This window comes from Trachypithecus francoisi, unplaced genomic scaffold (assembly GCF_009764315.1).
Source record: "Trachypithecus francoisi isolate TF-2019V2 unplaced genomic scaffold, Tfra_2.0 Lachesis_group0, whole genome shotgun sequence".
In the NCBI taxonomy this organism is placed as follows: Eukaryota; Metazoa; Chordata; class Mammalia; order Primates; family Cercopithecidae; genus Trachypithecus; species Trachypithecus francoisi.
The window spans coordinates 34,299,747-34,312,718 of NW_022681453.1; the positions used below are offsets into that span (position 1 = coordinate 34,299,747).

General features: G+C 41.5%; 1 protein-coding gene across 20 annotated transcripts in view; it reads right to left on the bottom strand.

The window, feature by feature from the left end:
• Positions 1 to 12,972, bottom strand: part of MAGI1 (membrane associated guanylate kinase, WW and PDZ domain containing 1) — a 691,563-nt gene that overhangs the window by 547,031 nt on the left and 131,560 nt on the right. The gene's annotated exons all lie outside the window — the stretch shown is intronic.

Consider the following 12,972-nt stretch of genomic DNA (forward strand, 5'->3'; position numbering starts at 1 on the left):
TTCCCAGGATCCCCTTGGATACCAAAATCCACAGATGCTCACATCTCTGATATAAAATAGCACAGTACTTGCATAAAACCTATGCACATCCTCCTGTGTAATTTAAATAATCTATAGATTACTTATAATACCTAATGCAATATAAATGCTATATAAATAGTTGATATACTGTATTTTTTTATTTGTACTATATTGTAGTACTATTTGGGGTTGTTGGGTTTTTTTTTTTAAATAATTTGTAGCTGCAGCTGGTTGTGGAACCCGTGAATACAGAGGACCAATACATCACTAAAGAATAAAACTGGTTATATTTGATGGCTGGAAAAATAGGTGAGTTTTTGGCTTAGCTCTTCCTAATAGTTCTGTAATAAACATGTACCATTCTTTTGCATTAGAAAATTAACAGACTTTAATCCCAACACTTTGAGGGGCTGAGGCAGGAGGACAGCTTAAGTCCAGGAGTTCCAGACCAGCTAAGGAAACACAGCAAGAACCTGTCTCCCAGAAAACAAAACACAGCATGTTCTCACTCATAGGTGGGAATTGAACAATGAGAACACTTGGACACAGGGCGGGGAACATCACACCCAGGGGCCTGTCGTGGGGTCGGGGGAGGAGGGAGGGATAGCATTAGGAGATATACCTAATGTAAATGATGCCTTAATGGTTGCAGCACACCAACATGGCACATGTATACATATGTAACAAACCTGCACGTTGTGCACATGTACCCTAGAACTTCAAGTATAATTTTAAAAAAACAATGAACCTGTCTCCACAAAAATTTTTTTAAAAAATCAACCAGGCATGGTTGTACCCCTGCACTCCCAGCTACCAGGGAGGCTGAAGTGGGAGGATCACTTAAGCCCAGGAGGTTGAGGCCAAAGTGAGCTATGATCGCACCACTGCACTCCCGCGTGAGCAACAGAGTAAAATCCTGTCCGAAAAAAAAAAAAAAGAAAGAAAGGAAAGGGGGAAAAAAAACCTTAGTGGAAAGTATTTAAGCATTTCAACAACATTCTACCATAGGGATCACTTTTAAAGGCATACTGTTTTCAGAAAAGACAGATGTTTTCTCCCTAAAATTAAGTTGCAGTCCAAATCCAAATATTTAATTCAAGATAGAGTCATAAACAGCTTTTTCTCTCTGTAGGACACTTAAGAATAAATGCTTGTGATTAGACTGACCACCAGCCAGAGAGTTTGATATACAATTTGTTTTAATGCTTTCTACAAAAATCCCTGCTCAAAAGGATTCTTCTCAATGTATCTATCTCCACCTGTTTCCTGTATTTGTTTCTCCCCAAAATCCTACCTTTCTGTGGCATAACATCAAATTTTTATTCATCCCAAATAATGGTCCACTGAACACTTTAAATAAAAGGTGGCTGGATAGTAGCTTGGAGATAAAGTACTATTTTACAAAACCCTAGGAAAAGGCAGTAATATGGAAGAGTTTAATATGGCATCAGAAAAAGTAGGCATTTATTTGTAAAAAATTAAATGTATACAGGCTTGTTCATTTGTACGTGTACATGTGTATGTGTAAAAAAAATTATACACATACATAAACAGAAACAACAAAACAAAACAAAACAAAAACCCTGAAATTCAAATCATTGACAGGTACAGAAAATAGGGGTAAGTTCATGTTCTCCTTCATTTGTATGTCTCATTTCACAAAAGCTCCTGTTATTTTGAAACACTTAGTATACAAAGTCCTTCAAAGTATACTGACATAGAAAAACAAATGAAGGGCTGGGCGCGGTGGCTCATGCCTATAATCCCAGCACTTTGGAAGGCCGAGGTGGGGGGATCACTTGAGGTCAGGAGCTCGAGACCAGCCTGGCCAACATGGTGAAACCTTGTCTCTACTAAAAATACAAAAATTAGCCAGGCATAGTGACAGATGCCTGTAATCCCAGCTACTCGGGAGGCTGAGGCAGGAGAATTGCTTGAACCTGGGGCAGAGGTTGCAGTTAGCTGACATCGCACCACTGCGCTCCAGCCTGGGCAACAGAGAGAGACCCTGTCTCAAAAAAAAAAAGAAAGGAAAAAGAAAAACAAATGAAAACAATGGCAACGTAACAGTTAAGAATAATCTATTGTATACTTTCAAATAGCTAGAAGGAAAATATTGAACATTCCCAACACAAAGAAATGATAAATGTCTGAGAAGATGGATATGCTAATTACCCTGATCTGATCACTATACATTATATGTATCAAAACATCATTACATACCCCATGAATATGTACAATTATTATTTGTCAATTTAAGTAAATATATTTTTAAATAACTAAAGAAAATTATTTTGAGACTGGGGTCTCACTCTGCAGCCCAGGCTGAAGTGCAGTGGCACAACCTCAGCTCACTGAAGCCTCAACTTCCCAGGCTCGGGTGATCCTCCCACCTCAGCCTCCTGGGCAGCTGGGACTACAGGCACACACCACCACCATGCCCGGCTAATTTTTTGTAGAGATGGGTTTCGCCATGTTGCCCAGGCTGGGCTGGATCTCCTGGGCTCAAGCAACCCTCCTACCTCAGTCTCCCAAAGTGCTACAATTACAGGTGTGAGCCACCATGCCCAGCCTAAAAGATGTTTTAGGTAATATATTCGAAGTGGATGTCTTTCAAAACAGAAAAAACATTCACAGTGTAAAAAGTACAATGTGAGGATTCAGCTCCAGGAAAACAGTCATCAGAGGAAGGAAGTTCGTAACTACTCAGGTCCATTTTCTCTCTACCATTCTTACTAATAACATGTCTCATTATGATCATTCTGCTGAAGAAATCAGACTTATCAAGAAATGAAAACAGATCACAGGAAGGCAGGGGAGGAATGTCAACCTCAGAAAAAACTGAGATCATTTCAGAGGTGCTGACAGATAATGGAAATGTCACCATGGCAAAACATTACCATCCTTTTGTGACATAACTGGGATAGAAATCCCTACAGACAACAATACCAAAGGGAATAAAATTAAGAGAGCTGGAAACAGAAAGAACAATTATGATTTGTTCTCATGTTTTATGCTGGAAAAATGAATTCACGGCAAGGGCCTTGGTGTCAGTGTTAATTCTCCATACATGTGGAACCCCAAAGAGCTATCTAATATAGTTTCATGTATACTTCTGCTAACTTGCTTACACCCTAAATGGGACTTTCAAAGGGGGAGAAAGTTAAAATGGGATTAAGGAACACAAATTAAAATAAACCCTTCCTGATGCACTAATTTTTCAGATCCCATAAAAGTCTTGGTCAAGTCCAAAGTGAGAGTGCTAAAATGGCATTGCACCCATAGAAATACAGATCTTGCTTCCAAAGACGAAGGGAAAGAAACATTTTCCACATATCTTGCAGTTAATCACTTGCACACTTAGATCAAAGGGAGTAATCAAAGTTCCAAAAGAATTTCAGATTAGCTTTTACATTATCATGTGTCCCATGATTACAATTACCTGGACCCCCCAAAAATGAGCTTTCGATGCTACTGGGATTTGTCTTGGGGACAAGTGATAGGCAGTATACACCCATTGTCATGTTTTGGAAGTTATTGCAGCGACACAGGCAATATCGTGTCTTTCATATGTCAGGCATCCTTGGACTCATTAACTCTTAAAAATCCCATCCATCACCCAGGACATAAAAGGTAAAGGTCACAACATTACTAACCAACCTTCAAGATAACTTCTCACTCACTACAATGAACATGATGTGTAAGAGGTAGACAGAAAACACAGTGTGACAATTGGGAAGAGGTGATAAAGGTGTGAGTGAAAATTAAGAGAGTCATCTATTATTTGTCTAGTGTTAGACTGGAAAAAGGGCTTAGTATATGATAGGCACTCAATAAATGTTCACTTAATCATATACTAGTACAGAATACTTAGCCATATCTTTCTGTCCAACACCATGCATATAAATACTCACCGTTTCACTAGGTTTTGATGAACTTGAAATTGGCGTGAAGAGGGAGTTAGTAAGAGGCCCCACAAAGAAACACAAAAAGGCAACTATAGTGAACACCACCAGGTTACCAGATGAATACCCTGTCTCCTCAGTTTTCTAGCCATTTTCTTACCCCTATAGGTTACAAAAGACATACTTTCAGCCATCATTTTTGCACAGAACTCCATTACGCTGGCCACAGGTGCAGACATCTGACCTATTATGAACCAATGAGAAACCATCTCCCTGGAATTTACAATCAGGACTAAGAGATTCCAGCTTCACTCTGGATGAACCCTTGAGAGGAAGAAATAAATGCTAGGAGTGTGGGCAGCCAGGCTCTGGGAAGCAGATCAGTCTATTTTGAGAGAACAGAAGAATGAAGCAAGGGTGCATTCGGCAGGAAATGATAAATACCTACAGAAAAACCTGGTAAGGTTCAAAGTCCTTAGTCCCGGGGTGTTTCCAAAATAGGCCTACACTGGATAACCCTTACCTTGGGTATGCTTCAGATACCCTTGCAGTAAACATCCTCTTTTTATTTTCACTCAAGAGCATGTATACTACTTGCAACGCAGAGCCCAACATAAAGACTACTCCTCTCTAACCAAAACAACCAAGAGACAAGGAAAAAATAAAAGATGACGCCACACAAAAGGAAGGGCAAAATAGCCCAGGGTGGTCCTTGAAACGAGGAGGAATCCACCATGCAGGCCCAGACCGGAGACTGGGAGCTCAGAGCAAGTGTTTGGATGACATTTCTGTTCATCCTCGATAGAAGGGTGAGAGTCACGTGGTGACGGAATTGGCTGGCGATATCAGCGTTGCTTTTTACAATGTTTTAGTATCTGTGAATGCCACATTCTTTTCCTTTCTTGTACAGTCTTGTTTGCAACTCTGGCAAAACGCTGCACAGGGGAAGCAATTGGAAGTTGGCTGAGATGAAGTTATGTGATTTCAATTAAAAACATTCTCTCACTTGCGGTTTGCTACCGCCGTGGAAAATAAAGAACTGCAACGGCAAGGTTTTTTCCCTATTGAAAATATTTCTGTTAAGCTTCAGAATGGTGAAAATCATTTATCTACATACACAAATAACTTCTGTTTAACTTATATCGGGGCTCTGGTCCAATCCCCAGATTCTGTGAAAAAGGCAAATTTTGTACAGATTAATTCTACTGTTCTCATTTCCTCAGCACCCTCCACAAGTTTGCATGTATACATCCCAGAATGCCTAAAAACACAAATGCCTGCTATCCCACAGGGTTCCAAGAATTAGCACTTTTACTAGTACATCCTTATTCTGCTGCAGAAAATACTTATCAGGTTTTAAAATTCATTCTTATTATTTTTTTAATACATCATTTTCACTACACAAAAAGAACTACCAAGACTGGTCTTCTCAAAAGGATAACATACTTCTTAATGTTGCCCCATGACATTTATTAAACACTAAAGAATGCAAAAATAACACATCTTTGTGAGAGTTCTCTGATATGGATTAATGATCATTTCTAAATATAGCAATAGTAGGGAATAAATGTCTGGATTTGCTTCTGTTTACTAAACAATAATCTTATGGGTTGGTATTTTACTGCTTTACAAACACGAGGGAGACAAACAAGCAAAGCTGTAGGAGAGAGAAAACTCTCACATCGCAATTGTGTCTTCCCAGAGAATCAGATTCCTGAACACTGCGCCCACCTCCAAGGTATCTGACAAGGAGAGAAGCCACAGACTGCTCCCAGTCTGAATGCAAGCCCAACCTCAAATAGTAGAATAAAAACAGACTCAGCCAAGATGGCTCCTTAACAATAAAATTCCCAGCAATTCAGGAAGACAGCAGCCCCTAGACACTGACTTGAGAACTTGAGAAGGCAGCCACAGCCCAGCCCCTTGCATATGCAAAAGTAAGCTCCTACATTCATTCCTGCAGGAAGCACCCGGGCCCTCCTAAGAATCACAGCAGAAGGGCTGAGTTTTAGCTGTGAAAAGACAGAGCTTGAGCTCTCTTACCTGTACCAGCCTGTGGCTCCCTCCCACTTATTCCAATTTGGGACAGGCATCCAAGGCTCTTCCTGCAACTCTGAACGGGGCGGATCTTGCCAAGTCTCTGCTCTCACCTGAATGCAGGAAACTGAGCATGCTCCCCATCATGGAGCAGCACCAGGGCAGGACACACGCCATTACCTCCAGCTTGGGAATCAGACCAGATGAGCAGCATCACCCTGCCAACATTACCATTAACCTCAGGAAATCAGAGAGAAAACAAAAATTGCCTTAAGGAGTTTTAACAAAATCAGAAATTAAGGATCAAAAGGAAGAGAATGAAAAGGGTCATAGGTGTCACTAAATGTCTAGAATGAGGCCACCAAGGTCAATCCAGTAAAAATCAACAGGGGTTCTCAGATCAAAGTCTTTTTTGGGGGGGAGTGGTGGGGATAACTATCACTCTGTCCACACAAGCTAGAGTGCAGAGGCACAATCTCAGCTCACTGCAGCCTCAACCTCACAGGCTAAAGCAATCCTCCCACCTCAGCCTCCCAAGCAGCTGGGACTAGGACTACCGGCACACACCAACACTCCCAGCCAATGTTTATTTTTTGTAGAGACAGGATCTCTATGTTGCCCAGGCTGGTTTTGAACTCCTAGGATCAAATGATCCTCCCACCTTGGCCTCCCAAAGTAGTGGGATTACAGGCATAAGCCACCACAGCTTTAAGTCTTAATATAATACAGGAGTGGCAAGTGGAAGCTTGGACTAGGAGTCCTGGGTATGTATCCCGTCTGCCGTTTCCTACTCAGGTGTGACTGTGGGCAAGTAACTTCCCTCCAGAGTTCAGTTCCCTCATTTACAAAACCGGGATAACAGCAGTGCCTACTTCCTAGGGCAGCATGAGAATGAAATTGCTGGCATACAGAGAGCACACTCCTGAAATGTTCTCTTTTTTTTTTTTTTAATTATACTTTAAGTTCTAGGGTACATGTGCATAACGTTTATATCATGTATAACTCCCCAATACAATCCCTCCCTCCTCCCCCCTCCCCATGATAGGCCCCAGTGTGTGATGTTCCCCTTCCCGAGTCCAAGTGATCTCATTGTTCAGTTCCCACCTATGAGTGAGAACATGCAGTGTTTGGTTTTCTCTTCTTGTGATAGTTTTCTAAGAATGATGGTTTCCAGCTGCATCCATGTCCCTACAAAGGACGCAAACTCATCCTTTTTTATGGCTGCATAGTATTCCATGGTGTATATGTGCCACATTTTCTTAATCCAGTCTGTCACAGATGGACATTTGGGTTGATTCCAAGTCTTTGCTATTGTGAATAGTGCCGCAATATCAAATGTAATGCAACACACACATATGCACATACCCACATGCCTGCACATACACACACCTTCTCCAGAGATCAGTTTCCCTAAGACAGAGGGAAAAGAAGGTACTTTCTGAATGGTTTTGTTTTTATCCTTGCCAGTCAGCTTGATTTACTCAAACTTCCTAAGTGCTTATTTTCAATTTGCCTAAAATCAGGCACAGAAAATAATTCTAGGCCAGATGCAGTGGCTCACGCCTGTAATCCTAGCACTTTGAGAGGCCAAGGTGGGAGGCTCACCTGAGGTATGGAGGTCGAAACCAGCCTGGCCAACATGGTGAAATCCTGTCTCTACTAAAAATGCAAAAATTAGCCAGGTGTGGTGGTGCACACCTGTAATCTCAGCTTCTCGGGAGGCTGAGGCAGGAGAATTGCTTGAACCCCGGAGGTGGAGGCCTGGTGGAGGTTGCAGTGAGCCGATATCGCACCACTGCATTCCAGCCTGGGTGACACAGCAAGACTCCTTCTTAAAAAAAAAAAAGGAAGGAAGAAAATAATTCTAAATTCTTCAAAACCATGTAAATCTAGCAAATTAGAAAGGAGCACGGACTACTTAATCTTTGAGGAAGCTGTCAAGATTGTGCCATAACTTTTTGATTCAGTTCTCACCTTTCCAACTAATTCCAGGCAGTAAAGAGACACCACTACCCTGATGGCTGATATTTCACAAAATACGCAGCAAGGAGAGCCAATGAGGGCAAGAATGGCCTGGACTGACCAACCCTATTTCAGTTTCTGTTTTGCCTGCGTGACTCTCAGGATTAGAAGGGCGATAAAATCACCCAATCTCAGGTCCCTTCTCATCTACCACATCTCCAAAGAGACATCCACCTTCTGACATATCAAACTGGGTGACAGGAAGCTCGGTTCCTGCTAAAACCCCTCCAGTGAATGGCCACTGCACTTAGAACAAAATCCAAACCCCTGACCATGGCCTTCAGGGCCCTGTGGCCCAGCCTCTGCTGCCCTTCCTAACCCAGCTCCCAGGGCTCTCCCCTAGACCTACCCGCATCCAACACTCCAAGTTCTGCCCACTTCTAGAATGTTGCTTCCACCATCCCTCAGCCCAGAATGCCCTTTCTCTATCATTCCTATCTCCAGCTTTCTCATTCTCCAGGTCTTAGACCACCCTGGCTAAGACAGATCACCTACCCACCATTCAGTTCACAAGTATCATTGACAAAATAGTGAAGAGTTTAATTGTTTACAGCCTACCTCCCTTTCCTCACTAGACTGGAAGCTCCAGGAGGGCAGGGCCATATGCTGGTCACCACGTGGATGCAGCACCTGCCACATGGGGAGGGTGACCAGGCACATAAGATGGTGACTGCCTCTCGAGACTGCCTGTCTCCTCTTTGGGCAGCATTTGGAGACAAAGCTTAAGCAGGTTACAGGACAAGAAAAGGCCTTATCCTGGAACTTTCTCTGCAATGGAAATCACTACATATTCAACAAAAATAGGTACTCCATATAGGGGATCTTAACCAGAACCCCACATTACAATATACAGGGGAGCTTAAAAATTACACTAAAAATAATAACACTAACACCAATGCCTATGCTATATCCCCAAGATTCTGATTTAACTGATATTAAATCTGGTTTATGTGATTTAAATGATATATTCAGCTAGGGTTGAAAACTACTGTTTTAGAGCACTGCTTCTCAAACTAGTTGTGAGAAAGGACCAGTGGTTTCTTATTTCCCAAAGTATCAAAAGACAAAAAAAATTAATGACCAGAAAAAACACATGCACACACTACAAAAATACAAGACCCAACTTTTAATTATTAAACTCAACAGACGGACAATTGTCCTGTGCAATTACATTTCTTTTTCTTAGCCTGGGCAACACAGTGAGACCTCATCTCTTTGAAATATTTTTTTTTCTAATTAGCTGCGCATGGTGGTGTACACCTCTAGTCCCAGCTACTTGGGAGGCTGAAGTAGGAGGATCACTTCAGCCCAGGAGGTCAAGGCTACAGGGAGCTATGATCATGCCACTGCACTCCACCCTGGGTGACAGAGTGAGACCTTGCCTAAAAATAAAAATAAATAAATAAATAAATAATTCTTTTCCTTCTTCTTTTTTTAGAGACAGGGTCTCATTCTGTTGCCCAGGTCAGTCTTGAACTACTGGGCTCAAATGATCCTCCCACCTCAGCCTCCCAAGCAGCTAGGATTACACACTCAGCCAATTACTATTACATTTCTAAATTCTAAGTCTCAATTTCTATATTTACAGCATTGTGCACAGGTTAACAAAAACAGACTTTGCACCTCAGCTCAGGTCTACAGAGCAAATTTAGAGTAGCACTACTCAGAAGTTACAGTAAAAGGACAAAATGTAGTCTAACAACTTAGTTGAGGACTGCACACTACTCAAATTATACTACACGGCAGTAAATGACTACATATCTAGACAGGAATGCACCACACAGATCAGAACAGACTTGTCATCTGACAGATTTTTGTGGTGCTTTCCGGATATAAGAAAGAGTTCTCCAAGTGTTTTAAAAATACGGAAATAATAGAGTTTCTGGGATGGTTTATGCACAATTAAGACATTCTCTTATTAAAAACATAACCTTGCTTTTGCTCACTTGGTTTCTTTAACATCACTATATTTGAGCATGTGTTTTGCATTAGCTAATAATTCAGAAGTGTGTCATTCTTCTCCCTGAAAATATACTGTTACCATGAAGGCACATCTTGAAAATGGTAGCATCTAATAATAAAAAGAATATATTACTCGAAATAGCACTAAACTAGGAAAGGGAGACTGATGGTCTGAAGTGAATTCAAGGATGGGAGACATCAATGTGGGTTGGAATAGCATGTAAAGGCTCCATGAAGAAGGAAGCACCAGGGCTGGGTGCTTAAAGAGAGGTTTAGGATGAAGTAGGCAGATGGGAGCAGGGAAGGAATTTCAGCCCAGTTTGAAGGGCAGCACGTCCACTGGTCAATTTAACACAGGGCTGAACCACAGCAAGGGCAAGATGCAATGGGTGGACTTCTTTTCCCGGGGGGATCACCCTCCCTTTCTTCCAGGCCCATTCCTGCCCTCCACAAAAGTCAATGTTTTCATTAAACTCTCAAGGGAAATGCCAAAGACAAAGAAAAGTTTCAATAATCAAAAACAAAATCTATAGCCATCTTAGCCAGGCATGGTGGCTCGTGTTTGGAATCCCAGCACTTTGGGAGGCTGAGGCTGGCAGATTACTTGAGGTCAGGAGTTAGAGACCAGCCTGACCAACATGGTGGAACCCCATCTCTACTAAAAATACAAAAATTAAGTGGGCATGGTGGTGGATGCCTATAATCCCAGCTACTAGGGAGGCTGAGATAAGAGAATTGCTTGAACCCACGAGGCAGAGGTTGCAGTGAGCCAAGATCACACCATTGCACTATAGCCTGGGCAACAGAGCAAGACTCTGTCTTTATAAAAAAAAAAAAAAGAAAAGAAAAGAAAAAAAAAAATCTACAGCCATCCTAGTAAGTTTCAGCAAAAAAAAGAACTTGACAATGTACTTCTGGACTTGAACAGTGGTGGAGAAATGAGATTTCCCTTTTGTCTCTAGCATTGATCCACAAATTCAGTGAGAAAAATCTTGCCTCTTGTTTACAAAAAAAAACAAAAAAAGACTCCACTTGGTGAAGACTAAGGATTTGTAAAAAGAAATGGCTTGATGACAAAATTAACATGAATTCAACTCTACTGCCTAAGGAGAGCTCTCAATTAGATTTTTCAAATTGCTAAAAATATTACCGCTTAACTCCCTTTGGTTTCAAAAAATAGCAGGATGTATAATATTATTGAAAATAAACATTTTATTAATATATATGTTATTCCCATGGATCCTTCAGGTAACCCTAGTGGGTGGATGAGATTATCCTTTTCACAGGCTGAGACCTGGTAAGGCTGAGTTATTTGCTCAAAGTTCTACAGCTTGTCAGTGACAAAACCAAGACTTAAACCCAGGTCTCTGTTGCCAAATCCTTTGAAGGTCACCACATGCAAAGTACTTATCCCTCCATACCTGCCTTCGCTGGAACTTACAACAACTCAGTCAGTCAAACTTTGGCTATGGAAATATAAGTAACTTTGGAAGTAAAATGGGCACATTAAAAGCAAATGCACAGATTGATTAAAAATCTAGGAATCCACTGCCCTCCGGAAATGACAAACCAGAAGACTTTACCTTTTTCAGGTTGAAGTCTTCAGTGGATCCAGTGTTATGGGATGCCCAGTCCTGAATTCTCATTCAGAATTGCCATTGCTCCCTCTAGGTAACTTCACTCTAACTTCCTGTGAGCCTGAGGCTATTCCTTCTCCACCTCAATTACCTTCTCAAGCATCGGATGGTCTTTTCAGGCTTGTTCCTGTCTTAGAGTCTTGGTGCTTGTCATTGGCTTTTTAGGAAACATTCTTGTCCCAGTATCCATTTGCCTGACTTGGCCCCATATTTGTGTCTCAACTCAAAATATCCCCTCTGCCAAGGAGCTAGCTAGGAATACCCTGTCACGTGTTAACCCGGCTTCAACACTCTCTGTCAAATCCCTCTGTTTTACTTTCTCTCTAGTGCTTATGATTATCTGAAATTCTTATGATTCGTGGGGCATGCAAACACCACACGAGCACAACTCAAAAAGAGAGAATCAAAGTTAACACAAGAAATACACCAAATGCCACTCATAAACAAACATGCCCTGAAGGAAAAGTTCTTATACATGAATTCAAAATAACAGAAGACATCAAATATTGAACATTTTGCTAGTTCACATACACCACACAATAAGAAACACTCAAAAGTATTATACGCAGAAAATGTCTACAAAACAACAAAACACCAACCTCTTTTTCCTGGTGTTGAACACTCTTCTTTCTGCCAATACTGTCCACAATAATCCTTAATATTTCCTTTTTTTTTTTCTTTTTTTTGAGACAGAGTCTTACTCTGTCGCCCAGGCTGGAGTGCAGTGGCGTGATCTCAGCTCACTGCAACCTCTGCCTCCCAGGTTCAAGCTCTGCTGGGATTACAGGCACCCGCTATCACGCCTGGCTAATTTTTTGTATTTTTAGTAGAGATGGGGTTTCACCATCTTGACCAGGCTGGTCTTGAACTCCTGACCTTGTGATCCACCTGCCTTGGCCTCCCAAAGTGCTGGAATTAGAGGCATGAGCCACCGCGCCCAGCCAATCCTTATTATTTCTAAATGAAACAACTTTTAATTCCTGCAAATTATCTTCTATATTTTTCTCTCTATGAAATAAAGCAAGGTTGCAAAAATCAGCTACGGAAGAACTAATATCTGAGTTGTCCAATGTAAAGGATATTAGGACTCCCTGGCCGACTTCCCCTCCAGAAAACGTGGATCAGTCTTTCCAACAGACTCCTGGGACAGCTCCCCAGCATGCCTTATCATTAGAGGACTCTCTTGGTCATGAACCACAGAGACCACTCACAGTCTACATTTCCGTCTACAACACAGTGGGGCAGACAATCAGAAGTCTGCTTATTCTCAGCATGTTATGCTGACACGAATCAATTTTTTAATAAAAGTAGTAAATTTATGGTTCTAAAATATAGAGGATGACGTCTAGTTGTGATCAAATAACCCATTTTCTAGGGATGGCCTTTTA